The sequence below is a fragment of the Melospiza melodia genome, assembly GCF_035770615.1.
Source record: "Melospiza melodia melodia isolate bMelMel2 chromosome 7 unlocalized genomic scaffold, bMelMel2.pri SUPER_7_unloc_1, whole genome shotgun sequence".
NCBI classification, from domain to species: Eukaryota; Metazoa; Chordata; class Aves; order Passeriformes; family Passerellidae; genus Melospiza; species Melospiza melodia.
Window position 1 is genome coordinate 1,825,702 of NW_026948497.1, and position 27,647 is coordinate 1,853,348.

The window sequence follows — 27,647 nt, forward strand, 5'->3', positions numbered from 1 at the left end:
GCAGCTGCAGCCTAAAGCCAGGCCGCCGGTCCTTATCAAGGATCCGGAGACCTGGCGGACGGAGGGGCCATTTGACCTGGTGACCTGGGGGAGAGAATACGCTTGCGTGTCCACTCCCTCAGGCCCCCGCTGGATACCCTCAAAATGGGTCAGGCCCTTCGTCCCGAAGCAGGGGACGCAGAAAGGGGCTGTGCCACAGGTCCAGGTAGTGTGTTGGCGGCGGCGGAGGAAACCCTCCACTATAACATCTTCCTTTTTCTCTGAACTTTCTCCCATTCCTGAAGCAGAGCCCTCTTCTCCCTCTTCTCCTTCTCCTTCCGATTTTCCATTAGTTTATGAGTCTCAACCCTCATCTCATGTTTCCTCCCCGTCTTCTTCAGATTTAAGTTGGTTGTTTGGGGCAAAACCATCAGAGTGATTTCCTTATACTTTCACCATTTCTCTTTTGTTTTAGTACATCTCCCTGATGGCCCCCGCATCGTCACCAACGGCTCCCAACCCGGGCATTCTACTGCTACTGCTGTCAACCTACGGACTCCTGCTGCCATCTTCGAAACCGTGGGTCATCCGCCAGCCAAAGGTCAATGTCTGGCGTGCCTTGGCTCAGTCTTTAGGACAAGACCACATTTGCCTCGACACCAGCGCAGTAGAGGACCCGATGTCGTCTTGTCTTGTGGGGATCCCTTTCGCTCCAGGCGAGTTTCCCCCTGCCTTTCAGTCAGCCTTTTCCCCTATTTTGGCCCGGAGCCTTAATATCCTCCCCAGTTTTGATTCTAGTAACGCCTGGAGCGACGGAGTGTTTAGGCTGGATCCTTTAGCCTCCGAGCCCACAGAATTACATCTTCTCGGTTCTGCCAACTCCTCTATCTGTTTTCAGTTCGATTATACTTTAGCTCCTATAAAGAAGGGCGTGGAGGTGGTCCAGCAAACTAAAAAAGAATATCAAGCGAATCAGTGGTGCAGAGCCGTATTAAAGATCAGCGGTCCCACTACCACTGGACAGATCCCTTATGCCCTTCCTAGGGGAGCGTTTTTGATTTGTGGCCACTGAGCGTGGGCAGGCTTCCCCTCTGGTCTGATCAGAGGGCCGTGCACTTTTGGCAGAGTGACGCTGTTTACCCCCAACATCACCCAAATTGTCAATTGTCATCTCCTCCGCTGCACCCTCAGTTGCTTTGCTCCAGTGGTCAGAGGGGTCAGGCTGGAGAGAGGCTTGGCTGATGATAAAAATGGGTGCTGCCCAAAGGATACAAAGGAAAGAAATGAACTGTTACTTTGCAAAGTGAAGTTCCTCACAGGGTCTGTTGCAACAGGACAAAGGGAAATGGTTTGAAACTCAGGAAGGGAAGCAGGCTCAGATTAGATCTAAGGAAGAATTTTTTAACCAGGAGAGTGGGAAAACACTGACAGAAGGTGCCCAAAGATGTGGGAGGCGCCTCCTCCCTGGAACCATCCAAGCTCTGGTCAGGCAGGGCTCTGGGCCCCCTGAGCTGCTTGAAGATGTCCCTGCTCGCTGTAGGGCACCAGGCCCAGATGAGCTCCAAAGGAGCCTGCCAAGCCACAGCAGGCGAGGATTCTGCTTGCTCTGCATGTGGAACGCAGCCAGACTGGAGACTGTCGGAGGGGGTCCCACAAGAAAACCCCTCCCTGGCGCTGCTGCTTCCCTTGCAGCCCCTGGCCCTCAGCTGCAGCAGCTCCTGGGCAGCCCAGCGCCGCTCCTCGTCCGGCTCCAGGCTGCACTCGAGGCAGTCCCGCAGCAGAGCCGACAGGCGCCGGGGCTCCTGCAGCTGCGGGGTCCCGTTCTGCCGGATCAGAGCGCGAGCCTGCAGGGAAAGCAAACTCAGCGCTCTGCCAGCTCCCTTCACACCCACACGGGCTCACATCCACCCCAGGGCCTCAGCCCCAGCTCCAGGGGCACTTTCCTCCCTGCCACAGATGCTGCTCAGAGCTCATTTTGCTATGCCAGCCAAAAAACCCAAACCCTGGGGCTGCCACAGCCACTGCAACATCCAAATGATCTTGCCTTGAGAGCCAGTTTCATTGGCTAACTGTCAGTAGGAACCTCCATCAGAAATAGCCCATTTTGCTTCTCCAAATGGGGACACCAGCTTTACAGGCCATTTTCCAGAGTCAGTGTGTTTTGCTTGTGTTATTTCAGAGGATTCTTACATCAAGTGCATCTTTGCAGTGCCACTGACACTCAAGTAAATGCATTCCTGATGCCCCATCCCAGAAACTGCCAGGCAAGAAACAGGAGGTTTGTGATGCTGAAAGCTCAGGCTTGGTGACAGGGAGAAAATAGCTTGGACTAGGAAGGAAATATGTTAGACTATGGGGATGTTAAACAATCATCTTCATTTTTTCAACAAGTTTCCCAGTGAGAAGAATCAGGGTGGAGATCAACTTGCAAAACTCTTTTAGAAACTGCTGCAGAAATCTTGTTGGGTTTGGGGGCGGGATGTGGGGTTGGTTTGGGTTTTCTTGAAAGGTAACATTAGACCTGATGCACTTGCTTCACATTTTCAGGTCATCCTCACAGCCAGATGAGCTGCAACAACATAAATCCCAAAGCAAATTGTTGCTGGAGACTGAGGAATATTCTTGTGTGTGGAGGCTGTAGTCCTCTGGGAATTCCCTTCCCATGTGCAGAAACCTCCAGTTGCTGCTCCCAATGCAGGGTCCCCCTGTGCTCACAGGCTTCTGCAGCCACTGCAGAATTTGCCTCTTACCATGGCCGCCGTTTCCCTGAAGTAAGGAGGTTCTCCTTCCACCATCTTGATGGTCACAGTGCCAAAGGCCCAGATGTCCACCTTGGGGCCATAAGGAGATCTGGTCACAACTTCTGGGGCCATCCAGTGAGCAGTGCCCACCATGGAGCTGCGCTGGTCCTGCTCAGGGCTGAGCTGAGCGCAGAGGCCAAAATCAGCTGAGGACAGAAACAAACCCTGTCAAAGGCAGCTGGAATGAGGAAACCAAGCACCAAGACTCCCCACTCTCAGTCTGAGAGTGCAGTTGTGAAGTCAGCTGGAAAAGCCCTCAGGGCTGTAGCCAAGGAAAGGAATGATGGAACTGGACCCTTCAAGAAACCATTGAGGAAGGGTCAGGGGATGTGAGAGAGAAGAGGGGAAGAAGGCGGGAGGAGGAGCGGGGAGGGGGGGGAGCGATTGACCCGGGTGAAGAGAAGGGGGAGATGAGGAGAGGAGCAGAAACAGGAAAAGTAGCGGGGACACCCGACCTTCATCGAGGTGTCCAGGGAGGGCCAGGAAGATGTGGAACCCCCAGCCAGGAGTGTTCCCAACACGGGGGGCTCCGACCCTGGGGGTCACCCGGGATTATCCAGCATGGATCCTCCCACGGGGGATGGAGATGGAGCGGCGCACGGAGCTCGTCCCGCACCGGGCACTGCGGGATCCGCGGGCAGCGACCCCGCCCCCCGGGCCCAGCCCCCACCCTTTGTCCCCCTCCCTTTGCCCAAATCCGTCCCATCGCCCCCCCCAAAACCCCTCCCCATCGCCCCCCAATAAACGGCCCCGGGCCCAACTGGGAAGCTTTACTGGGAGCACTGGGAGCAGGCACTGGGCGGGGGCACAGCGCCAGCGTGGCTGGGGGGACACAGGACCCCCCCAAAATCAGCGGAGCAGGGATGGAGCGGGGGGTCCCGGCCGGGCCCGAGCCCACGGGGAGGGGCTGCGGCCGCCGCCGCCTCAGGAGCTCTGTGGGCAGAGAAAAGGGGGTGACACCGGGCTGGGGGCCCCGGCGGGAGGGCACACGCTCCGCCAGGGCGGGGACGCCACCCCCGGCACCCGCCCTCACCTTCTTGCGCAGGGAGAAGCCAAGCCCCAGCGCCCGGAAGACCGAGCCCAAGACGAAGCCCCCAATCCCCATCAATATCTTGATGCGGGCGGCGTCTGGCGGCATCTCTGGGGGGTCCGCAGGGCTCAGCACCCCCAAAACCTCTCACCGACACCCCGAGCCCCTCCCAGAGCCCTCCCTGTGGCCCCCAGCCCAGCCAGGAACTACTGAAACCTCCCCCCAGTCCCTTCCCAGCCCCTCCAGGACGCACCAAGACCCCTCCCAGTCTCTTCCCCGCACAACCAACCTCAACCCAACCCCTGCTTTGCCATTCGCGATCTCCTTCCAGCCCTTCCAGGCTCACTCAAATTCCCTCAATTTACACCCAGCACCCCCAAACTCCCTCCCAGGCACACCCAGCACCCCCAAACTCCCAGTGCCCACCAGCACCCCCACAACCCCATCTGACCCTCCCCAGCATCCCCCAAACCCCTTCCCAGCCCTTGCCCAGCCCCCAGCCCCTCTCCCACTTCCAGCCCGGCTCTCTCCAGCTCCCTCCCAGTGGCTCCCAGCACAGCCCAGTGGCTCTGCCAGCGCCCCCAGGGGCTCCCCCGTACCCCAGTGCCGCCTCAGGGGCTGCTCCAGGCTGACGTGCTCCACCTGGCAGCTGTAGCTGAGCCCGCGCCGGGGCGGCGTTTCCAGCAGCACCAGCAGCAGGTAGGTCCAGTCCCCGTTGGGGACCACGTCGGTGGCCACCACGTGCTCCGAGAGCTCCTGCTGGCCCTGGAACCACCTCACCTGGATGGCAGCAGGGTAGAAATCCATCACGGAGCAGAGCAGGCGGCCGGGGCCAGGCTGGGAGCTCGAGGGTGGCACCAGCGAGATGGACACGCTGGGGGGCAGTGGGAGAGAGAGAGGAGAGGGCTGGGTTTGGCTGGAAAGGGACTGTAATGGGCTGGAAGGGACTGGGAACGACTGGGGTGGCACTGAGAGAGATGGGACAGGGTGGGGCGCGCTGGGACAGATGTTGGATGTCCGGGCTTGAACGGAGAATGAACTGAGAATTAATTTTGAATGGATTTGGAATAGCTTGAGAAGAGGAGGGAGGGACTTTGGAAGTACTGAGAGTGACTAGGATGGCACTCAGAGGGATTTTGGTGGCCCTGGAATTAACTGGGAATGAAGTGCGCGGCACTGGGAGGCCGAGTCCAGCGCGGGCCCTCGGGATTTCAGCGCCAGGGACTCTGCATGGCAACCGATGAGTCACCAGAGAGACGCGCTCTCATTGGCTGAAATGAGCCGGCTACACGGACAACCTACACGGGATGGACACGCCGGGCAGGCCCAGGGATGGACTGGGACGGACTGGGAGAGCCACGGGGGTCACTGGGTGGGACAGGAGGCCCCGGGGTTGTTCCGAAGGCAGGCTGAGGGCCCTGGCCCTGATGGTGAGGTACCTCCACCACTGGCTCACGGCCAATGAGTCTGCTGGGCACAGGCTGGACAAGGCCCTTCTGGAGCTGACCCAGGAACACCCCTGTGACGTGCTGATCACCCTCTTCCGCTGGGCCCCATCGTGTGACAGGTAGGGCAGCCCCACGTGCCTTGAGGGCTTAGGCTTCACCTGCCCGTCACCCTGTAGAGCCTGTCCCTGCTGACTGCCAGACAGGCGGGCAGTTCCAGGATCCTCTGGCTCCTCTGTTTTCCAGTGCTGCCATGTCAGCTCCTGAGCCTGGTGCCACGCTCCCTCCCTGCCCCTCCGGGCCTGTACCCACGTGGGCTGGCTGGCCGCTGCCGGCCAGGGGCAGTGGGCAGAGGCAGGGCTGAGGGCCAGCGCGGGGCCCTGCAGCTGCCCAGGCCACGGCGCTGTGGCCGAGCCCGCCCTGACACAGAGCTCGGACCCCACAGAGCTGCCGCCACCATGTGGGGAACCATCATGTCCTCGAGCAGGACTGCGGAGCCGGCGCTGCAGCTGCTCCTCCATGTGCTGAGCGCCTGGCCAGTGCACAGCGTGTACACCTCCGATGGGGACGACGCAGGAGTCTTTGCCCTGGCTGTGAGTTTCTGGTGCTGGCCTTTGCCAGCCCCCAGGCCGCCTCTCCAGCAGCCAGCTCTCTGTGCTCCCCCCAGCTGCATCTCCCTGCCTCAAGCACTGGGCTGAATCCTGCCTTAGGGGCAGGGCTCAGGGGCACCAGGCCGGCTGCTCCCCCCGTGTCTCCCCTGGTCTCTCCCTCGCATGCTCGGGCCCTGCCACGTGGATGTCTTGGCCACTGAGTGTTGTCTCTGGCTGTTTTATTTCTTGCAGGGAACAGTGGCACTGTGGAAAATCTTCAATCTGGCCTGGCACTCGCCTGCTGTGCTGGAGTATTTCCCCAGTCTCTTTCTGCATCTGCTCTTCCAAGCTTACATCAGCACGCAGGAGATGCCAGAAGAGGTTGAGACCTTGGGGCAGGGATGCCAGGAGCAACACGGCCTCTCCACCAACCCCAACAGGTGCTCCGTGCCAGTCCTCCCAGTCTCCCCATCCCTCCCATGCCCCAGGGCAGGAGCCGGGGCTCCCAGCGTGACCTGGCCTTTGCTCTGCACACAGCTTTGCGCTGCAGACCCTGAAGGCCCTGCTCTGCCCAATGCGCTATGAGCACGTGGTGCTGTCCATGGAACGCAAGCGTGCCTGGGACACGCTGCTCCGTGCCGACACCCACCACTGTGCAGTGGGTCTGCTGGCCAGGTGAGACCTCGTTCTCCCCAACGCCCCTCTCCTTTGTGCCCGCAACGCCCCACACAGTCCCCGTGCTCATGGGGGGCAGGGCCTTGTCACCAAGGGAGGGATGAGCCGACTGGAAAGGGCCGGCAGAGGAGGGTGCCCGGGAACAGCCGCCTCCCAAAGCGCCCCCGGGGTGCTCGGGAGCAGAGCAGAGCTCTGCCAGTCAGCCCTGGGAGAGGTTTGCCCGCCCGGCCCAGGAGCAATGGTGCCTTTTCCTCCCTGCCAGGGAGGTGCGCCGTGTCTCCACCATCTGGTGCTGCAGCATGGCATCCTGCCTCTTTGAGCTGCTCAGCCAAGGCGTTTCAGACTGGGAACTGCCCGCCCTGGCCTTCCTGGTGGAGGTGAGCCCCATGGCCAGCGCTGCCTGGCTGAGCTGCCTCCCAGCCCTCTGCCCTCTCGTAGCCGCAGCTGCCTGGGACGCTGCCTGTGCCCTGTGCTGCTGCCTTGGCTCGGCCCTGTGCACTTCTGAGCTCCTGCCAGCTGGCACCTCTGTGCCTGCTCTGTGCCTTGCAGCTCCTGGATTGCCTGGACTTGAGCGAATGCTGTGAACAAGTCCTGGAGATCCTGACAAGGAACCAGAGATGCATCGTGTGGTGCTCCGAGGCCTCGTGGTGCTCACCTCGATGGTGAGCAGGAGGCAGCAGCTGAAGCTGTGCTGGCAGCGTGGGGCTGGGGCAAGCAGCCCCTTGGGCTTAGCTGGGCTTTGGCAGCTGTGGCAGCTGCTCCCAGCTCTCCAGGCTCGCTGTTCAGCTGCTTGAGTGCTTTGAGGTTGGGAATTTAGCTGACTAGAGACTGGAAAAGTACAAGGCCATGGCTAATTCCAAGTCCTGCACCTGCAAGATAGCGTTTCCTTGGGCCTAGCTGAGTATCATAACGAAGTGAACAGAGAGACATGAGAAGTAGAGAACGTAGGCCCAAAGGAATGAGGAAGAGTTGATGGTATAGTTTAACCAATAGATCGCTTGGCTTACAGAATATTCATAAGCTTATTATTTGCTGTATAAGTGTTTGATGCTTTCTGCAATAAACAGGACCTGTTGATGACCATCTGGTGTCCTGGTCTCCCTTCTTTCGACACTTCGGGACAGGCCTTCGGCCTCTGAGCCTTGCAGCAGCAGCAGCAGCAGCAGCATGGGGTTGCCCAGCCTTGTTTTGTACACAGGATCCAAGCATATACAGCCTTACTGAAAGCCTTGTGAAGCTACTGTGGGATAGGGATGAAGACATTGTGGAGAAGACCCTCATTGTGCTCATCCTCCTGATGCTGCAGGAAGACCTGGCAATAGCCAGCCCCATTGCCCTGCAGCTGGCTGAGGCGCTCTGGCACCTCTTTGACAATGTGAGGCTCTGTGCCCCCAGCCACGGGCACTTGGGTGCTGCCTTGGGCCTGGGCACAGGGGGGCCTGGAGCAGCGGATGTGGAGGGCTTTGGCTTCCTTTCCAACAGGCCAACAGCCTTGTGCAGCTGCTCTCCATTCGCCTCTTCCAAGACGTGATCGCCTTTGTAGTGGCAAAGGGAGAAAAGCCCCTGAAGAAGCCTGTGAGCCAGAGCCTGCTCCCACTCTTCTTCCACTGCCACGATGACAACCGGTGTGTGGCACAGGTGAGGCCTCCTGGGTGTCCCCATGGAAGGGGCTCAGCTGTCTCCCCACCCCCTGGCACCTGACGGGCTCCAGCCTCCTCCCAGCCCTGGCACAGAGATTCGGCTCCTGTGCCCTGGGCTGCGGTGCCATCTCTGGGTCTGCTGCTCTGCAGGCCTCTCGGGAAACGTTGCTTTCTGCAGTGAGGTTCCTGAAGAGGAAGGATCTCAAGCAGCTGCTGCAGACAGATCAGATGTGGGGATTTGCTGAGTGCTTGGTAAGGACAGCCTGGAATGCCCAGCCCAATCCCCGGAGCCTGCCCACGGCGCCCAGTCTGTGGGGCTGGCAGCTGTGGCCCCTGCCCAGTGCCGCACGCAGGGGCACCGGCCTGCGCCCCACACGCCGCTCCCTTCCCTGGGCCGTGCGGGCTCTGCTCCAGGCTCCTGTGGCCCCACGGCCGGTGCCGACGGAGCCCCGAGCCAGTCGGGCTCTGCTGCGGGGCGGCACCGCGGCTCGCCGGGCCCTGTGCCCCGTGCCGAGCCCGGCGCCTGCGGCTGCTGGCCGGGCCTCGGGGCTCTGTGGGCAGGGGGAGCAGCGCCGGCCGTGGGGAGCGCCCGGCCCAGGGGCAGGGCCCGCATCAACCCTTTCCCTCCGTGCCCTGCCGCTCTCTGCAGCTGGCAGAGGACAGGAGCCGAGCGGCCGAGCACCTGGCCGGGCCCTGCCGTACCTGCGGAGCGCACAGGAGCCCGTGCGAGAGGCGGCCGTCAGGTTCATGGGTGAGCGCCAAGCCCGGCTCCCTCCCCGGCCCGCCCCATTGCCGCAGCTCGGCCCCGGCCCCGCCTGCTGTGCCGGCAGCAGGATCCGGGCGCGGGCATGGGCAGCCCCCGCTGGCCTGGGCATTGCTGCTGCCGCCCTCTGGCAGCCGTGCCCTGGGGCGGCAGCGTGCGCCAGGGGCCCGGGCTGAGCCCTGCCGGGCCAGCAGGGCGTGTGGCCTCAGGGCTGGCAGCGCCCGTGGGCGGCAGCTGTGCCTCTGAAGGCAGGACACGCTCTGTGTTCCCCAGGGATGGCCGGGCGCTACCTGACAGGGCAGCAGCCGCAGTTCCGCATCATCTGCAGCGGTGAGTGAGGCCCGCGGGCTCTCGGCGGGGGCTGCCGCTGGCAGCTGCGTTCCCTGGCCCGCCCGCCGACGGCTCCGCTCCCTGCGCGCCCCAAGGGCAGCGGGGCCACAGCGCAGACACCTTGCAGGGGCCTGCGGGACATTCCTGGCCAGCAGCTGCCAGCTCGTCCTTCTTGGCTGCTGCTTCCTCCAGGCCGTGCCAGGAGCTGCGTGGCACAGACGAGGCTGGAGGCTCTGCCCAGCTCCCCGCAGATCCAGCCTCTGACTGTGCCTCTGTTTCTCTCTCCGCAGCCCTTCAGGACATGACGGATGACAGCAGCCCTGCCATCTCATGCCTGGCGCTTCAAGCTCTGTACATCCTTTTAGCTGTACAGAGCGTTCCCTCCTCCCGGCTCCAGAGGATGCGAGACCAACTCCGCCGCCTCTGGAAGTTGCGGCCTTTCCTGTGTGCCCGTGGCTGAGTGTCCTGCTGCGGCACTGTGCAGAACTGATCTGGGGGGCTGCGTCTGCTGGGGCCGCCTGAGCCTGCGGGGAACACCTCTCCTCTGCCAGCACTTCCTTTCCCTTCACCCACTAGAGGAACATTAAATTGCTGTTGTTGGATACCCGGGTGTCCAGGAGCTTTTTCTTGGTGCAGAGTGTCTTCAGGCCAATGGGGAAGAGGGGAAAGGCTGCTTGGTCTGTGCAATTTGCCCGAGCGTGCGGTGTGGAAGTGAAAGTGGCCAAACGCCCCTCGGCCTTTGGTGGTTCCTGCAGGAATGTTTTTGTTCCTGCATCAAGTTTTCTGGAGCTGGGGGAACAAATGTGTTCCGTGTTGTGAGAGTCTGTCTGAAATATCCCTCATCTGCCTTACGACTGTCATGGACAGAGACAACCAAAAAATTAAAACCCCGGTTTGCTGATCTGGTGGCCGGGAAAGTCATGTGCCTGAGGCCTGAAAGTGTTGCTAAGTTGATGTTTTCACAGACGTTGTTTGTTATACACTACACTGAGCTCACAGGGCATCCTGCCCTTTTGCACAATAGCTCTGGAATCCTCCCTACCTCTCAGCTTGGCTGGTTTGAGCTTTAGGGTGGTCCCCTCCTCCAAGAGAAGACCGTTCATAACCACTGTGACAGACAAGTAGAGATGTAAGAAACCTCTTCATCAAAGGACTGAGACATGAAATCCCTATGTGAGAAGGCCCCTCTCACCCTCTTCCAGATACTGGGACTGAAAGCCCCAACTCGGGGGAGGTGTACAGGGCGAGGAAGGAAAGCTGCCCAAAGCAAGGTGGATGTTGCAGGTGTAGGCAGTGGACAATGAAATCAATGACTCTCGCCTGCTTCCAAACTTGGACTGTGTGTACCCTTTTTTCCCACCCCCCTGATGATACAATAAACTGCCTTTGTTTCGGCTGCAAAATCCATCCCCCTTGCCCCAAAGAAAAAGAGTATAATTGGGGTCCAGATGAACTGGGCCTCTGAGACCTCCCTGACGCAACAGGCAGGTCCTCGACTGGACTGGACCAAAGGACTTCGTCTCTACGTTTGGTAGCTCTATCCCCTCTCTCTTTCTCTCTCTCTTTTGTCTCTCTCTCTTCCCCCATCTTTTTCTCTCCCTCAATCCCTCTATCACATTTTGCTGTGGTCATTCAATAAAGGTGCGTTTGTTTCGATTATCATTGCAAACCCCCTTGTACCGTGTTGGTTCTTTTTGCACCCTTAGATCAAATCCATGAACCATCACGAAACCCATCCGTGAGGACGGATCGTGACACCCCCCGAGGAACCCTCCCCAAATTCCCCCCCATAGCCCCCCCAGACCCCGCTAAAACACCCTCAAGTTCCCCCCAGACCCTCCCCAAATCCCTCCCAAACCTCCTCAAGACCCCTCCCCAAATTCCCCTCACGACCCCTCCAGGACCCCTCACCTGTCCCTGCGCCTCCTCAGCAGCTCCCGGAGTCCCCCGTCCTCTCCCAGCGCCTCCCCCGCTCTCTCCAGCGCCTCCCGCAGGACCCGCCCGAGCCCGGGGCGGCTCCCGGAGGTCCCTGAGGGGGGCCCGGGGGGGGGGGGTGGGAGGGGGCGCCCGCTCCATGCCCGGCCCCGAGGTCAAGGGGCGCTGCTTCCAGCTCGGCACTGATTGGCTGGAGTGGCGCAGGGAGGGCGGGAGTTGGTGAGGGGAGACGCCCGGTGATTGGTTGGTTTCGTAGAGGGCGCGGTGATTGACAGGAGATGGGCTGGGCAGGCAGGCTTTGCCGATGGGAGGCGCACGGTGATTGGTTGGCTAGAGGCAAAGAAGGAGGGAATTGCTGAGGGAAGACGCCCAGTGATTGGTCGGTTCAGGTCGAGCGAGGCGAGAGTAGCTGAGAGGACGAACGCGGTGATTGGTTTGTTCGGGGTGAGAGGCGGGCGTGTCTGAGGTAAGGCATGCAGGGATTGGTTGGATTGGTGCACAGAGAGGCTGGTATTCCTGAGGGGAGACCCGCGGTGATTGGATGGTTTGGAGCAGGGCGCGCTGCTATTGGTTGGGAAAAGTCCGCGTTTTTTAAGGGAACATTCGCGGTTTTTTGGGGAAAAAAACTCGGAGCTTTAAGGAAAAATTCCCGATTTTTGCAGGAGAAACATTCGCTGAGGTTTTGACCCTACCTGCCTCCAAATAACTCAAATAACCCCAAAACACTTGGAAAAAAACCTAAATAACCCCAAACAAGCCCAAACAATACCTAGAAATCCCCCAAATAACCCCAAATAAATCAAAATAACCCCAAAAACCGAAAAAAAAAACCTGCCCCAAGTGAAAGCCAAAAAACCCCGAATGATATCAAGCACAGCGAAAAAAAACCCAATATACACCAACATTAACCCCAAGAACCCCAAATAATTCCAAATAAACCCACATAAACTCAAATAAGCCTAAACAAACACTAATACTTCATAATAAACTCAAATAATTCCAAATAACCCCAAATAAACAGAAATAAACCAAGTAAAACCCAAGATAAATGCCAAATAGTCCATCAATAACCCCAAATAAACCCCAAACAAACCCCAAGTAACCCCAGTTCCTCAGTCCCCACCCCAAAGCAGATCCCGACCAATCACAACGCGCGGCACTGACGACGATCCACTTGCTGGGCACAAACTCAGAGCACTGGCCCCGCTCAGCGATTTTCAGCCAATAAGCGCCCGGCCCGACTCTGACTCATCACTTGACAGGCACAGACCAAGGCCTCTCACTGAGGTAAATACTCAGTGACGGCGCGGGGTAATTTCCAGCCAATCAGAGCGTGTCTCTCTGATGACTCATCAGTTTCCAGGAGCGGAATTTGGTGTGGGGGGGGGGGAAGGCGACCATGGGGATGGGCTGGGGACCCCAAATTAATCCAAAATGGGGTCGGGACCCCAAAACGGAGCATGAGAGGCCTCGAGCCCCCAAAACCAAACACGGGGGAGGGGACTGGGGGAACGATCGGAAAGGAGAGAGCGTGGAAAAGAGTGTCGGGACCCCAAAATTTAGCTGGGAGGGGAATGGGACCCCAAAATTGAGGTGGGAGTGGAATGGAACCCTTAAATTAAGCTGGGATGGGTATGGGGTCCCAACACTGAGCTGGGAGGAGGATGGGACACCCCAAATTGAGCTGGGAGGGGGGTTGAACCCCCAGACAGGATTAAGCCAATTTTCTTCCTGGAATACGGAAAGTACTTCATGGATATGCAACAAGGCCATGAATATGCAACGGATTGATGTAATGGGAGACAAGGACCATCAAGCAAAGGCTGTTATGGCCACCAAGATCCCCCAGTTATGTTCAGGGACACCCCTTAATTAATCTGATTTTAATTACATTACCCTGTTGCATATTCATAGACCTTCATGCATATACATAAATGAATTTACATCTTTCAGGAACTATTTGACATGGCCCAGCCTTGGGGGTGTCTCCCCATTTCAGGACCCTCCTCTGAAATGGAAAATGTAAACGCCCTCCCTTTGATTACTATTACCATTATTATTATCATCCTTATCATCCTTAGTATTATTATTATTATTATTATTATTATTATTATTATTATTATTATTATTATTATTATTATTATTATTAACAATAATTTATTTTGAAATTAAGGGGCTCTCAGGCAAAGATATGGGAGCAGAAAAACCAGTACTTTATTATCAAAAATTAAAAATACAAATGCAGTAATAGAAACAAAAAGAAACAGTGACAGAATCAGAATCCTCTGGGAATTCAGTGAAAAAGGCTGATCCTCTTGGAATCCAGTGTGAAAAGGGCTGATCCTCTGGGAATCCAGATGGAAAACGGCTGATCCTTTGGGAATCCATTTCTTACCCCCCAAAGACAGGGCAAAGGCAGGGCTGTGGAGTTTTTATACGGTATCCCAAGGGTGGAGTTGAGGTTTGGGTCTGGGGAGGAGTTCTGAGAAACACAAGAAGGGTGAGATCAAATTCCTGCCTGTTAGCAACACCAGCACTCCATATAGAACGTGTCCCCAGATCCTAAATTCCCTCTAAAACAACTGAGAAATTATGCAACATCAGATATATTCGATCAATTTCCTTCATTTAATCCAGTTTTGGGTGTTTTTAAAGGATGAAGGTGAAGCAGAGGAAAATTAAGGCCCAACCAAAAGGCAAAGCAGCCAGGTGTGTTCCAAACATGGATCACAGGGAATGTGAGTGACCAGGGCTGCGCCCAAAGTGCCTCCTCCAGTGGGGGGTGGAGCTGGAGCAGCGCACGAAGCTCTGCCCACAGTCGGGGCACTCACAGGGCTTCCCTTAGTGGTGCCTCCGTTGGTGTTGGGTCAAGTGAGAGCTCTGTGAGAAGCTCTTCCCACACTGGGGACACTCGTAGGGCCTCTCCCCAGTGTGGATGCGCTGGTGCCTGATGAGGTGGGAGTTGCGCTTGAATCCCTTCCCGCAGTCGGGACAGCGGAAGGGCCTCTCCTCTCTGTGAATCTGATAGTGCCGGAGGAGATGGGAGCTGGTCGGAAACCTCTTCCTGCATTTATCACACTCGTAGGGTCTCTCCCCTGTGTGGATGCGCCGGTGGGTGATGAGGTGGGAGTTGTGCTTGAATCCTTTCCCACAGTTGGGGCATTGGAAGGGCCTCTCCTCTCTGTGAATCCGATAGTGCTGGAGGAGACTGGAGCTGGTCTGAAACCTCTTCCCACACTCGGAACACTTGTACGGCCCCTCCCCAGTGTGGATCCTCTGGTGCCTGATCAGGCTGGAGCTCACGCTGAAGCTCTTCCCACACTCCCCACACTCATAGGGCTTCTCCCCAGTGTGGATCCTCTGGTGCTTGATCAGGTTGCAGATGCACCTGAAGCTCTTCCCACACTCCACGCACGTGTGGGGCTTCTCCCCATCATGGAGCTGCTCACAGAGCACCAGCTCCGAGCTCTGGCTCCATCTCCGGCCGCCTTCCCGGCCCAGGCTGGCTCTTTCCCCCTCAGATCCCTGCCGGCTGCGTTTGCAGCCCCTCCTCGTGTGGCATCTCTGGGGCTTTTCCTCCCTGTTGGCTTCCTGCGCCGTGGAGCCGCTCAAAACGGCCTCTTCCACCAGGTTCTGCCGCGGGCATTTGTCCTCCCTGCTCTCCATGCTCAGCTCCTGCTCTGGGGGAGGAAGGACAAGGACAGGATGGGATTTGCCTCCGTGCCACAGGCAAGGGCAAGGAGATCCCCCCAGGGCTGAGCTGCACCCGGGGCCGTGCTGGGCTGGGAGATGGAGCAGCACAGAGGGGAAAGGGGCACTGACTTCCTCCTCACCTGCCTCAGTGTCCCGGGGCATCTTCCTCTTCCTTCCAGCCTCCCTAGGGCTGGCAATGGGAAATCCTGGTTTGGGGAAAACAAGGCATGAGAGCGTTTGTAGGACTGTCGCGGGGTAGGATGGTTGGGACGGACGGAGACGAGAGATCTCTGCAACCAGGGCGTGGAACTTGGGGTTTATTGCAAAGGGCCTGGGTGCAGGGCCCTGCTTGGAGCTGCCAGGCACAGCTCGGAGCAGGGCTGAGAGAAGAGAGGGGTAGAGAGGATGAGAGGGTGAGAGAGTAAGAGGGGAAGAGCGTAAGAGAGGAAGGGTCCCATTACAATACAATTAATTTTCTTCTGTGTTGAATATTCTATTTCTCACTTACCAATCTAGTACAAGATACAAATCCTAGAGCATTTACATACAGCCTATAAGAATCAATACGTCACCATACTGTGTTACATTTTCAACCCTAAAATCTCTTTTTTGGACCCCTTCTGCTGAACTAGTAGGGTCTGGATCTGCCTGCAAGGAGAGGGAATTGTTTCATCAAAAGGGGATTACCTTCAGTTGGGCCACACCATTGCTTTCCAGTTGTTCACTAACTGAGATATCTCAAACCTAGCTTTCATTTCAATCTTCCTTACACTTTCTATATTCTCAAAACCTTTTGCCAGACAATCATATTTATAAGGCTTTGCTGTTTCATCATTCTCAACACACATTGAGATTGAAGGTCCCTTTTGCCCAAGTCCATCTCTACAATCACTGGCCACCTGGGCTAAAGAAAAACCTCCCAAACACCCAGATTCAGCCCTGAAAAAGCCTCCCAGGAGTTCCCCGTCCCTCCACCCTCCCCTCTGGTGTTCGGGGGTTCCCCCCTGTCCCAGCTGCTGGGGGTCATGCTTGGATTGGGGGTCACCCTTCTCCTCAGTGCCCACCCTGCCCAGGCTGCTGGCAGTCTCAGCAATGCCAAAAGCTCCCCCCGCTTTGCTCTCCCCATTTCAGGATGCCGGGGCTGCTTGGGCTCCCGGGCTCCCTTCTCCCCTCATTCTCTGCTCTGGGCTGCAGCGGCTCCAAGGAGTCCCCCCTGCCCCTCTCCAGGCTCTTGAGGCTCCCGCCAATGGCAGCGCTCCCCCCTCTCTGGGCTCCCCACTTTGGGCTCCTGGGGGACACAGGGCTCTGCTCCTCCAGGCTGCCTCTGCCGGCAGCCGCCACCGGCATCCCCCGATGTCCCCCCAAGGGGCCTTTTCCGCTCAGCCTTGGACTGCTTCATTCTCCAAACATCCCCAACAGCCCCAACCCAGGGACCCCCCGGGATATTCGGGTCGAGCTCCCTCTCCCCGCTCATGGGTGCGATGGGGGGGCGATGATCCCACAGGTGGGGGCTGCGAATTCAGGCAGGGATCAACAGCGTGGTTCCCTACCTCGGCTCAGCCTCAGCCTCGATCTGCCTTTGTCCCTCCGCTTCCTCCCGCTCCTCCTCTTTCTTCCCCCCTCATCCTCCCCCTCTGTCTTATCCCCACCTCCTGCTCCTCTTCCATCCCTCCCCTTCCATCCCATCTCCTCCTCCTCCTCGCTAACCCCACCTCCTTCCGCTCCTTCCATCGAGCTCTCTCTCCTCTTCCATCCCTCCCCCTGCTCCTCCCCTCTAACCCTGCCTCCTCCTCCCCCTTCATCCCTGCCCTTCCCTGCCTCCTCCTCCTCCCCCAGCAGCAGCCACACCCTCGCTGCCCCGTTCTCGCAGCCCTCACAGCCCGCCGCAGGAGCGGGGATGGAGCCGGGACAGGTCGGGATGGGCAGCGCGGGGCTCTCGGCTGCTCCAGCCGCTGCGGGCGGGGGGAACCCGGCCCGGGCCAAAGGAGAGGCAAACTGGGCAAACTGGGGGCAGAGCACAAAGCTAAGGATGCAGCAGAAAATGGAGATAAAAGAGTAATGTTAACATTAACTCCACACGAGTAAAAACTGGAAATTCCAAAGTTTAGGGAAGCCGAGAAAAAAGTTTTAAACACGACACGAAGTGAACAAGATAAATCAGGGAAATGGAAACTTCTTGATGGAAGACAATTACTTAATAAATGTGCTTCTAAGAAAATATCAGAAGACATGCATCAGAAAACCCACTGGGGTACTCAAGCTTTGTGCGATTATTTTTTAAGGAAATATGGGTGCACTGGGATTTTTGGAGTTGCAAAGCAAGTAACTGAAAGACACTTAATTTGCCAAAGGTTAAATAAAAAGGTGATGAGAAAAACAACATTAGGAGGTCATGAGTTAGCTCATCGACCATTTCAATGTATCCAAGCAGAAGTTTAGATTTCATAGGCTCAGGATTTATTTGTAAAAAAAACATTTACCTAGAAGAGAATATGCAATATGTTAGACAGAGGATTATAGAAGAATAAAAATCTTTAAAGTATGAGTAACCTCCGAGAAAAATAAAAGGGGAAATGAAAGGGAAGGAAACAAGAGGAAAAATCTAAAAGAGAGTGGGATCCTCTGCAGGTCTTGCCCCCTCCGTTCGCGGCCCAGGCGCCTGTCCCGGGTCCCGGCTCGCTGCCCGCCTCAGCTCTGCCTGCGCCGGTTTCCATCCCAGGTGTGGCCTCACTGCCCAGGGCAGCTCCACCTGCCCCGGCGCTGTCGCTCAATTTGTGTGCCCTGCTCCCCCTGCCTGGCCCGCGGCCGCTCTGCCGGCCATGCTGGGGAAGATGGGGGTTGCTCTGTCCTGCCGCCTGCTCCGAGGTCACCGCGGCCACCGCACCCAGGGGGGGTCCCAGCCATCCCATCCCCGGCTGCCCTGCCCGTGCCACCTGCGCTTGGCACCGCCGCTGCTGCCGGGTTCTCCCACCTGCCTTTGCTCTGCCAGCAGCTGCCGGATCAGCCGCCATCAGCCATGTGGGGGCTACCCACGCTCCGCCTCGGGCTCCACGGGAAGATCCCCCTCTGCCGATTCCGGCAACAGACCCTGCCCACACTCCCACCGAGCCTCGGCGGGATATCCTCCCTTGACCCCGTCCTGCTCTGAGTTACGGCCCCTTGGTAACCACAGCTCCGGCTGTTCAAGGAAACTCTCTCTCTCTACAGGAAGCAACATTTTGAAACACTAGGAGCTCAGTTAAAAGGCAGCCCTCTCCAAATTCTTTCTCAAAACACGGGACAAAGGCTAGAGAAGGTAAAAAAGTGAAAGAGTTAGATGAAGGGATTGCTCTATTTCCGCTCAGAGAGGTTCCCATGGGAGGGATGCGCTGGCCCGCCCCGCGGGAGCCACCAGCGCCCCTGCTGTCCGTGCCCGGAACTGCACCCAAGGGCAAAGCGCCGCAGCCCAAAGGCCGGGACTGGGTCCGGGCACTGTTTGCTGTCAGTGCCGCAGCTGTTGGTGTTTGTTTGCTTTATTACACACACTAGTAAAGAACTGGTATTCCTATTCCCATATCTTTGCCTGAGAGACCCTTGATTTCACTAGTCTAGAAATTAAGAGGGAGGGGGTTTGCATTCGCCATTCCAAGAGAGGCTTTTTCTGCCTTCCCGAGCAGACACCTCTCTTGTAAAGCAAGACAAGCACCCACAGGCACTGAGGGGCACTGCAGGAGGGGCACAAGAAGGCCCTGCAGCACTTGGGCACAAAGGAACAGCAGGTGAGTGCCAGAAGGGAGCAGCAAAAGGCCAAGCTGAAGGCAAAGGCCAGGGCACAGTTCCTACAGCCCCTGAGGGATCAACCCCAGGGCCCAAGGGGGCCCCAGCACCCAGGGCACGGCTCGGCCACAAGCACCTGGCAGAGGCATTGCCCTGCTCGGCAGGGGAGAGCCCACCCAAACAGCCCCTGGCAAGGAACCAGGGCTCAGGCTGCAGGGTACAAGGACACTGCAAGCACAGACAGCAGCACCCTCAGGACCAGCAAGTCCACCCCTTGATGGACATGGATTGGCAGGGCTGTCACAGCTCCCATCACACCAGGGACCCTCCACACTGGAGCCCTTGAGAACATTCAGGGTGGGTCTGCATTGAGAGGAGGCATTTTCTGATGGACACAGGGGCCTCTCAATCCACTCTGAATCTTAGACCGAAGGGGGGAAAGAGTAAAGGAATATTTGATTTTTAAGGGAATGAGTGGGAAAGATGAGCAGGTATGACTTGTTCAACTACTATTAGAAGTTGTGGGGCATAGGTTTGAATAAAATCAATTTCTTTTTCTTCCTCCTGTGATTGTAATTACCTAAGAAGTAATTTGAGAGCTGGATTTTAATACTGTAAAAGGGGTTGCAGAGGCCAGTTCTGTTCTACCTTTGTGTGACAAGATTGAAAAGGCCCATGCTGAAGTGAACGCAGAAGTGCGGGCAGAGACAGGGAAAGAGGGAAAACTAGATATGGAGCCACTACAAATTACTTTAAAGCAACCAGGACAAGCAATACCTTGTTCCAAGAGAGAGAAGAAAGGGCTCACAGCCTGGTATTGAGTCCCTGTTAAAGGCAGGGCTTTTGGAGCCAAGGATGTCTCCCTACAAAACTCCTATCCAGCCAGTCAACAAACTGGATAGATGGACAGCAGGAGGAAACACAGAATTTTCAAGTGTTAAAATGAAGATTAAATGAGGCACTTTTCCTGGGCCTTCCAAAAGGGAAAAAGAATTTGAATTATAGGTGGATTTTAAACAGGGTCTAGTCAAAGGAATTCTTGCGCTAATATGTTTAACCCAGCGGCCAGAGAGTGGCCTCGCCTGAAAAGTGATGACAACAGGAAAATCTCCTATAGTTCAAGTCTGGCATCAAGGTAAAGGTTTGACAACCTAAACAGCCTCTAAATAGATGAGCAGGGCTCAGTTATTACAGTATGAAACTTGTTCAATGGCACAGGAGGATTTAGAACTGAGGACAGGGAAAGGGTTTAACCCAGCCTCCTGTCTGAACAGCCTGGAGAGGGGCTGGCAAGGAACCCAGGACTGCACTCAAGGGACAGAGCTCAAGACCCAGGCTGGGAGAGATTGATGATGGGACATTCCCTGGCCTGAGGGAGAAAATGTGTTTGTGGATGGCTCTGCAAGGACAGCAGAAGGGAAAAGAGCTACAAGACAGGCTGTTATTAAGGAAGGGGAATCAGACACAGCGCAGGTCACCGCCCCATGCTCAGCTCAACCCACAGAGCTGTGGGTGCCTGTGAGAGCCTGGCACTGAAATGCCCTGAGCAGGAAGGCTTCAATATCTTCTGCTGACACCATGGCACCTAACAGGGGGGCAAAAGCAATTCTCACTGCTTCAGCAACCACTGGAGCAGATATCAAGGCACATTCTCCCACAGGAAGCTGGGCTGGCACAGAGCCTGCCCTGGCACTTTGCTGCTGCCAACACCCAGCCAGGACATCGGCTCCTGCCTAAGGAGTGCAAAGCAGCACCACTGGTGGCCAAGGGGTCCATGCCAAGTGTCCCTGAGGCCAGAAACAGCCGCCAGCACAGCTCAACACGGGGGGACCCCTCAGCCTGGCCTCAAGGGCTCTGAAGCCCCGGAGATTTGCACTTCCCGCCCGCAGCAGGAGGATGGGAGGCCGCCCCTGAGCCTGCCCTGAAGGCAACGCAGCAGCAGCCAGGGCTCCACAGCGGGCCAAGCCCCTGCGCCTGCCCACAGATCCTCGCCTGGAATCCTCTGCAATCCTGGCCACCCTCCTCTGCCATCTCCAGCCCCTGGGGCCAAGCCTTGCTGCCACTGCTTCAGCTTCAGCGCTGGCTGGGCCTGCACTGCCACAGCTGCTGGGGAACATCACGGCACAATTCCACTCTGGGGCTCACGGACACCCACACTCTGGGCTGCCTGCCATTGCACTGCTGCAAAATGTACTGATTTCGGTTCTTTCAAATCTTATTTCTCTGCTCAGAAAGGTTTCGCTACTCAATGGTTTGCCTTTGGGAAAGGAATTTTAAAGGTTTTATTTAAGGGATGTTACACCACTCAATGGAGATGAGTTTAACATCTGAACACACTGGGAAGAGCCAAAAGACACCCACAGAGATAACGACCAGCAACAAAACATCAACATTGCCCAGCAGCAAACAGCAACCAACAGCTACCCCAGACACTGCCCAGGCAGAGCTGGAGACACCTGGGCTGGAAAAGGCTGAGAAGGAAATCCAGGAGTGTGGAGACCGAATTCACATCAGAGTCAAAGAAATCCGGATCCAACAGGAAACCAAATACTAAAAACTTACACAACTTGGAAGGAATGAACATGAAAGCAGTGGATTTAGACTGGTTCAGACTACATAAAGTTTAGGAAGATCTAGTAAAACTCGCATGGCATGGAATGATTTTCTCTGCACAGCCGGGCTATTTGTGAAAGAAATTATTTCTGTTGCACATCCTGGCCAGAACCAAGGAATGCCTTGACTCTCTAACACTAAAGAGATTCTTGGAGAGGTTTTGTTTTCCCTGCAGTTTCAGTGATAAGATAACAACACGATAATAATTTTTTATAATAATTCCCACTTTATATTGTCAGGTGGGTTTGGGACAGAAGTATGAGTATCAATTTTTGGTCTGGGTTTTTCCAAGTTCTCCTTTATGGGGCATTTGTAGAACTGAAGAGCTTTAACTGTAATACTTTGAACTTGTAAACAGTTAATACTTTTTTTTAAAGCACAGCAGATTCTTGGGGGGCCACATGTGACTCACCAGATGGCTGCCCTGGAAGAGAAGCTTCATTCCAGGCAGCCTCCAGAGGAGCTTTAGAAATGCAAATGAACACTGCTGGGCAAAGTGTGAACAATTCACCTGGGTCTCTTGCACGGGGCAGGAACTGGGCTGATTCCCTCTGCCCCTCACACCAAGCTCTGCCTGCTTGCACTGTTGGAATTTGCACAGCTCAAGGCAGAGCCCAGGGGGAGGATATCTGACCCTGCAACACAAACGGTGAAGCTGCAAAGGGAAACAGCACATGGAGAATGTTGGGAAAACTTCACTATAAATAAATGGGGGGAATCATCCCTCTGCCCACTCCAACATGTGCTGTCACTGTCTGTGTTATATAGGGTGGATTAGAGCACCGAGAAATTCTTGCTGCCACAAGTTCAGGGAAATCAGTTGGGAATCTAGTATTTCATGATTCAATTAGATAAAAGTGGAAAATTGATGAAGTCTTGGCTGAAGAGAGCGCCCAAAATGGGGAAAAGATGAACGGCCAGCAGAACAAATCCTACAACACCATGGATCAGCCCCTGGGAACCCGAACCAATTCATATCAGGAGCCACAGAACCCATTTCTCATTTCAATGGCATCAATAGATTACAAGCTGTCCTCGCAGTAATAACCAACCAGACAGCTCCAGCTCCTGACCTTCCTGCTGACCAACCCACTGAAATGAGGAACACAACACTTAACCATAGGATAGGAGCATATCATCTGTTAGCAGAAAAAAATGACTCAAACTGCTGTTGGCAAAGAGACGACAAAGAAAAAGTGGTGAAACAGATAACAAAGGAAGTAAGAAAGCACCTCATGCTCCAGCCCAAACGTGGAAAGGATGGGAATGGGACACGGTTTTGTGGCTCCCTGGCAGACCATGGGTTAAACCAATGCTGTTTCTCCTCTGATGTGCCACAGCAACTCTCATCTTTTTACCATGCTCGACACCTTGAGAGTGCAGCTCATTCAGCAGCTGAGCGAGGGGCCAGGGATTTGTAGATCAGGAAGCGACGGGCGAAACCATCAGCTGCAATAAATGTTCCTAATTAACATGGATTGCTGCTCACAGAAAGTCCCGCTAAATTCCTGAACTTCCAGAAGAACAAAGACTTAACAGAGCCGTGAATATCGGCTGTTATACAAAAGTGGGGGTGCAAATTAACACGGACATGCAGTTGGCGGACCGGGATGTCTGAACCTTCCAAGTACCTCAGCCAGTGGGCAAAGGGAGAGGGAGATGGGCCGGGAAAATGAGGATAAAAAGGAGGCTGCGAACTACAACAATGGCAGCGAGCGCAGGCAAATGCCCCACGGCCTCTCCCTCTGCTCAGCAATAAAGTCACTTTTACAGGACTCCTCTGTCTCCTCTGCGCACAGAAACCTCCGGCCACAGCAATTTCCCCGCACAGCCCCGGGCACGGGGCAGCCCCCTCTGTCCCAGCCACAGCAACCGCGCCGAGCCAGCGCTGCTCCGGCAGCGGCTCCTGCTGAGGCAGCGGCCGCAAGGAGACCGCAGGCAGCCGCTCCCGCAGCGCCCTCACGCCAGCGGCAACACGCGCCGGACACGGCACAACGAACCCGCCCGAGCCCCCTGCCGCCCCCGAGGCCCGCAGCCAGCCCCGAGCCCCCGCACAACCCAGCGCGGCTCCCACCTGCGCTACGGCCGCCTCCGAGCTCCGCCGCCGCCTCACCGCGCTCCGGCCGCTGCCGCCGCTCACGGCACCGCACACACGCTCCGACAATGGCGCCGCTGCCCAGCCACGGCCGCCCGCAGCCCGCCACCGGGGCCCTGCTCCGCCCCGCTCCCACCAATCAGCGCGCCACAACCACGACTGACGGCACCATCGCCCAATCCCAGCCAGGGGCGGGCTCTGCACACGGCACAGCCCCGCCCCGCGCTCTCAGGGCCCCCCGGGCTGCGTGAGGGCAGAGCCGGAGCTGAGGAACAGCCCTGGAACGGGCCCGGGCCCGAGGGGGATTGAGCTGAAAACACAAACAAACTTCTCCGCAGCTCCCGCCACGGCTTTCCAGGCACTGCGGCTCCGGTGGCTCCGGCTCAGCGGGAAGCCCCGGAGCATCACTTCTCCTGCCCCTAATCAGGAGCATCATTGTATCGCTTTGATTTCCCCCAAAAAGGGAAAACCGCCCCAAACCCCTGTGGATGAGTGGGAGATGGGAGAGATTTCTGACAGAAAACTCCTAAAACTCAAAGCAGGGTAATGAGAAGTAAGTGAAGATCCTTAATTCCAGGTTTTCGCCCACGCCTCCCTCCTCCCAGCTGCACCTGTTCAACCATCAGTTTTGCAGACAGGGAATGGGGCCGGGCTCATTTCATTCCCCGGGGCTTCTCCATCTGCTCAGGGACAGGAGTCGTTCCTCTGCTGCACCCTGGGTTCTCTCCCACCGGAGACTTCTCCAGAAACTTCTCCAAGCTGAGTCCATCCCACGGGGCACAGCCCCCTCCAAGTGCTGCAGCGTGGGTCACTGTGCCCCGGGGTCGGTCCTGCCAGGACAGGCTGCTCCAGCGGGGCCCTCTGGCCGCGGGGTCACAGCCTCCTCTCAGGCATCACCGTGCTCCAGCGTGGCTGCTCCGGGGGCTGCAGGGGGATCTCTGCATCCCCATGGATCTGCGGGGGGATCTCTGCAGCCCCATGGATGACTGCGTTTTTGCAGTCACGAGGAACAGGCTGAGCTCTGCCTGAAGCTCTTCTCACATTCCCCTCGCCTTTCCCAGCCCAGGGAAGCTTCTACCCTTTTACCTCCTCACAGCTCCCCAGGCTGGGTTTGCAGGCCCTCCTCGTGTGGGATCTCTGGAGCTCTTCCTCCCCGTTGGATTCCTGTACCATGGAGCCGTTCCAAATGGCCTCTTCCACGAGGTTCTGTGGCAGGGATTTGTTCTCCCTGGTCTCTGTCCGCAGCTCAGTGCCTGGGGGAAGAAGGACAAGGAGAGGGAGAGACAGGGAGAAGGGCAAAGGAAAAAGCAGGAGGAGAGGAAAAAACAAGAAGGAACAAAGGAGGAAGGAAATGGGAAAGGAACATGGATGGATGAAGGACAGAATGAGGAGAGGAAGGAGGGCAGACAAAGAGAAGATGGGATTTGCCTCCATGCCAGAGGGAAGGGGAAGGAGATCTCCCCAGTCCATGCCTGGCAGGATGGTGTTGGCAGTGAGGCTGTCCTGCAGCGATGCTGGGCTGGGAGATGGAGCAGCAGAGAGGGGAAAGGGGCAGTGATTCCTCCTGCCCTGCCTGGCTGTCCCAGCCTGGAGCGTCCTGGCGCTGCCGAGGCCCTTGGAGCGTCCGGCACTCTGGAGCTCGAAGCTCACGGCTGCTTTATAAAGCTGACAAAGTCGGCAGGATGGGTCTGGGTATGATCTGCAGCAAACTGGGTTTATTGGCACAGGAACAAGGCACAGAGCTGAACAGGGCACAGGGACAAAGACAGGGCACAAGCTGAGGGCACAGGGGGTTTTTATATGGGGTAGTGAGGGTGGAGCTGAGGGTCGGGGTCCAATGGATATGGGGGAAAATGGGGCAAAGGAGGGGTTAAGGGTCGGGTCAGCTAATAGGGAAACAGGGGCAGAGGAATGCAGTAAATTAGAGCCAATGGAGGGACAGAGAGGGAGAACATTCTAGGGACTAACCAAAGATGGGTAATAGGGGGTGAACTGGGGTAATTAGGCCAAGGGGCCAATGGGGTAACATAACTTTCCATAAATCAGCACGTACTTGCAAAGATCTATGGGAGAAGCAAGCTTTTTACCATAACCTTGAAATCTATTCTTCTTCTTGGGGACCAGTCCCCCACGGGTTGGAGATTGAGTCTCCCATGGGCCTCCACACCAGTGCATCTTCCTTTTCCTCGCAGCCTCCTTCTCCTCTATCCAGACGAAGTTTAGGATTGATAAATCCTGGCTTTGGGGGAAGAAGAAGGGGTGAGCACCTTGGGTTTTGTGAGAAAGGAGCCTCACTCTTTAGAACTTTTGAGAGTTTAATAAGGAATAATAAGGGACAAATCAGTAACAGCACTGGGTGCTCAGTGATGGCCAGAGGCACACCGGTTAACCACAGCAACTCTTCTTGTCTAGTTTTTCCAGTGTATTGTTCAAATACATATTCATAATGGTTATACACATTCAAACATTTCTCTGAACTCGTTTACATGCTCCAGGAATTCTTTAGGTTGGTTTGACCCCCAACTCACCTTTTTAGAGCACGTGCAGGAATCGTGGATTGCTGTTTTGAGGGTTGTGTGTCACTCCCTCACAAGGGCCCCTGTTCTGTGGTTTCAGCAGGTGACAGTTATTGACAGTGCAAGGGTCAGTGACAGGGGTCCTCATCACATCCCTTCCTTAAATGTTGTCTGACCATGCAGACGGTTTTAGCTATTTCCACAAGTACTTGAAATGAACATTAGCTATTTCACAGCTATCTCTGAAGTGTTATTGTCAGTTATTTACAAAAATAAAACCATTAATTATTATTTCACAACTACAGCTACTTCTGCAAAAGTTCACATTCTAATGCACAACACATGGCATCCACTTTAATATTTTTCAAAAGCCAAAACTATAATGTATGTTTATCACACTGTCCACAAACTGTCATCCATAAATGATGTTCTGAGGATATGAGCTACACAGGGGCCAGGGCATTGGCCACAATAAGCTGACCAATTATACTATAGCAAAAGCAGTTAAAGGTGATTACAAACTATACTCTATCAAAATCAGTGTGATTAAGAATAGATTGCAGAAGTCAATACCTAATAGCAAAAGCCAACACTACCCAGTTATTTATAACAAACCCAGGGCAGGTTTTTCCCTTGCATGGAGCACTTGGGCCTTCCCCGGGCCCCTTCTGCCCTTGTGCAGAGCCGGTGGCATTTTCCAGCACACCCAGTTTGTAACCAAGAGCCGGGTGCAGCCCAGAAGGCTCCAAGTGCCTCCTTCCAGGCTGACTCTGCAGGGGCCGAGGCTGCTCTGGGCTTTGCCAGGGCTCTGCTGGGGCTCAGCTCTGGGCCAGGCTGGGCCCGCTCTCCCCTCACATTGCTCCGGGCAGCTGAGGCACAGCGGGAGAAGGAAGGGACACGGCAAGGCAGTTGAGGGTTAAGAGAGTTTTTATTCAAACAACTGCCATAACAAACAGGCTGTCCTAACTACCATAAGCAACTACAGTGCTAACTACCATAACGAACTACCAGTGCTAACTATCATAACTAACTAGTTGTCCTTACTTCTGTAACTGAAAGCTGTCCTCAAGGGCTTCAGCTCCTCCACTGCTCCCTCAGTTGCTTTGCTGCAGTGATCAGAGGGGTCAGGCTGGAGAGAGGCTTGGCTGATGATAAAAATGGGTGCTGCCAAAAGGATACAAAGGAAAGAAATGAACTGTTACTTTCCAGAGTCAAGTTCCTCACAGGCTCTGTTGCAACAGGACAAAGGTTTGAAACTCAGGAGAGGGAAGCAGGCTCAGATCAGATCTAAGAAAGAATTTTTTAACCAGCATAATGGGGAAACACTGACAGAAGGTGTCCAGAGATGCGGGAGGTGCCTCCTCCCTGGAAACATCCAAGCTCAGGTCAGGCAGGGCTCTGGGCCCCCTGAGCTGCTTGAAGATGTCCCTGCTCGCTGTGGGGCACCAGGCCCAGATGAGCTCCAAAGGAGCCTGCCAAGCCACAGCAGGCGAGGATTCTGCTTGCTCTGCGTGTGGAACGCAGCCAGACTGGAGACTGTCGGAGGGGGCCCCACAAGAAAACCCCTCCCTGGCGCTGCTGCTTCCCCTGCAGCCCCTGGCCCTCAGCTGCAGCAGCTCCTGGGCAGCCCAGCGCCGCTCCTCGTCCGGCTCCAGGCTGCACTCGAGGCAGTCCCGCAGCAGAGCCGACAGGCGCCGGGGCTCCTGCAGCTGCGGGGTCCCGTTCTGCCGGATCAGAGCGCGAGCCTGCAGGGAAAGCAAACTCAGCGCTCTGCCAGCTCCCTTCA

The 27,647-nt window shown here is 56.1% G+C and overlaps 1 pseudogene; it reads right to left on the reverse strand.

Annotated features, from left to right (window-relative positions):
- LOC134432680 (zinc finger protein 850-like) overlaps positions 1-27,647 on the reverse strand; it is a 589,027-nt pseudogene that overhangs the window by 130,390 nt on the left and 430,990 nt on the right.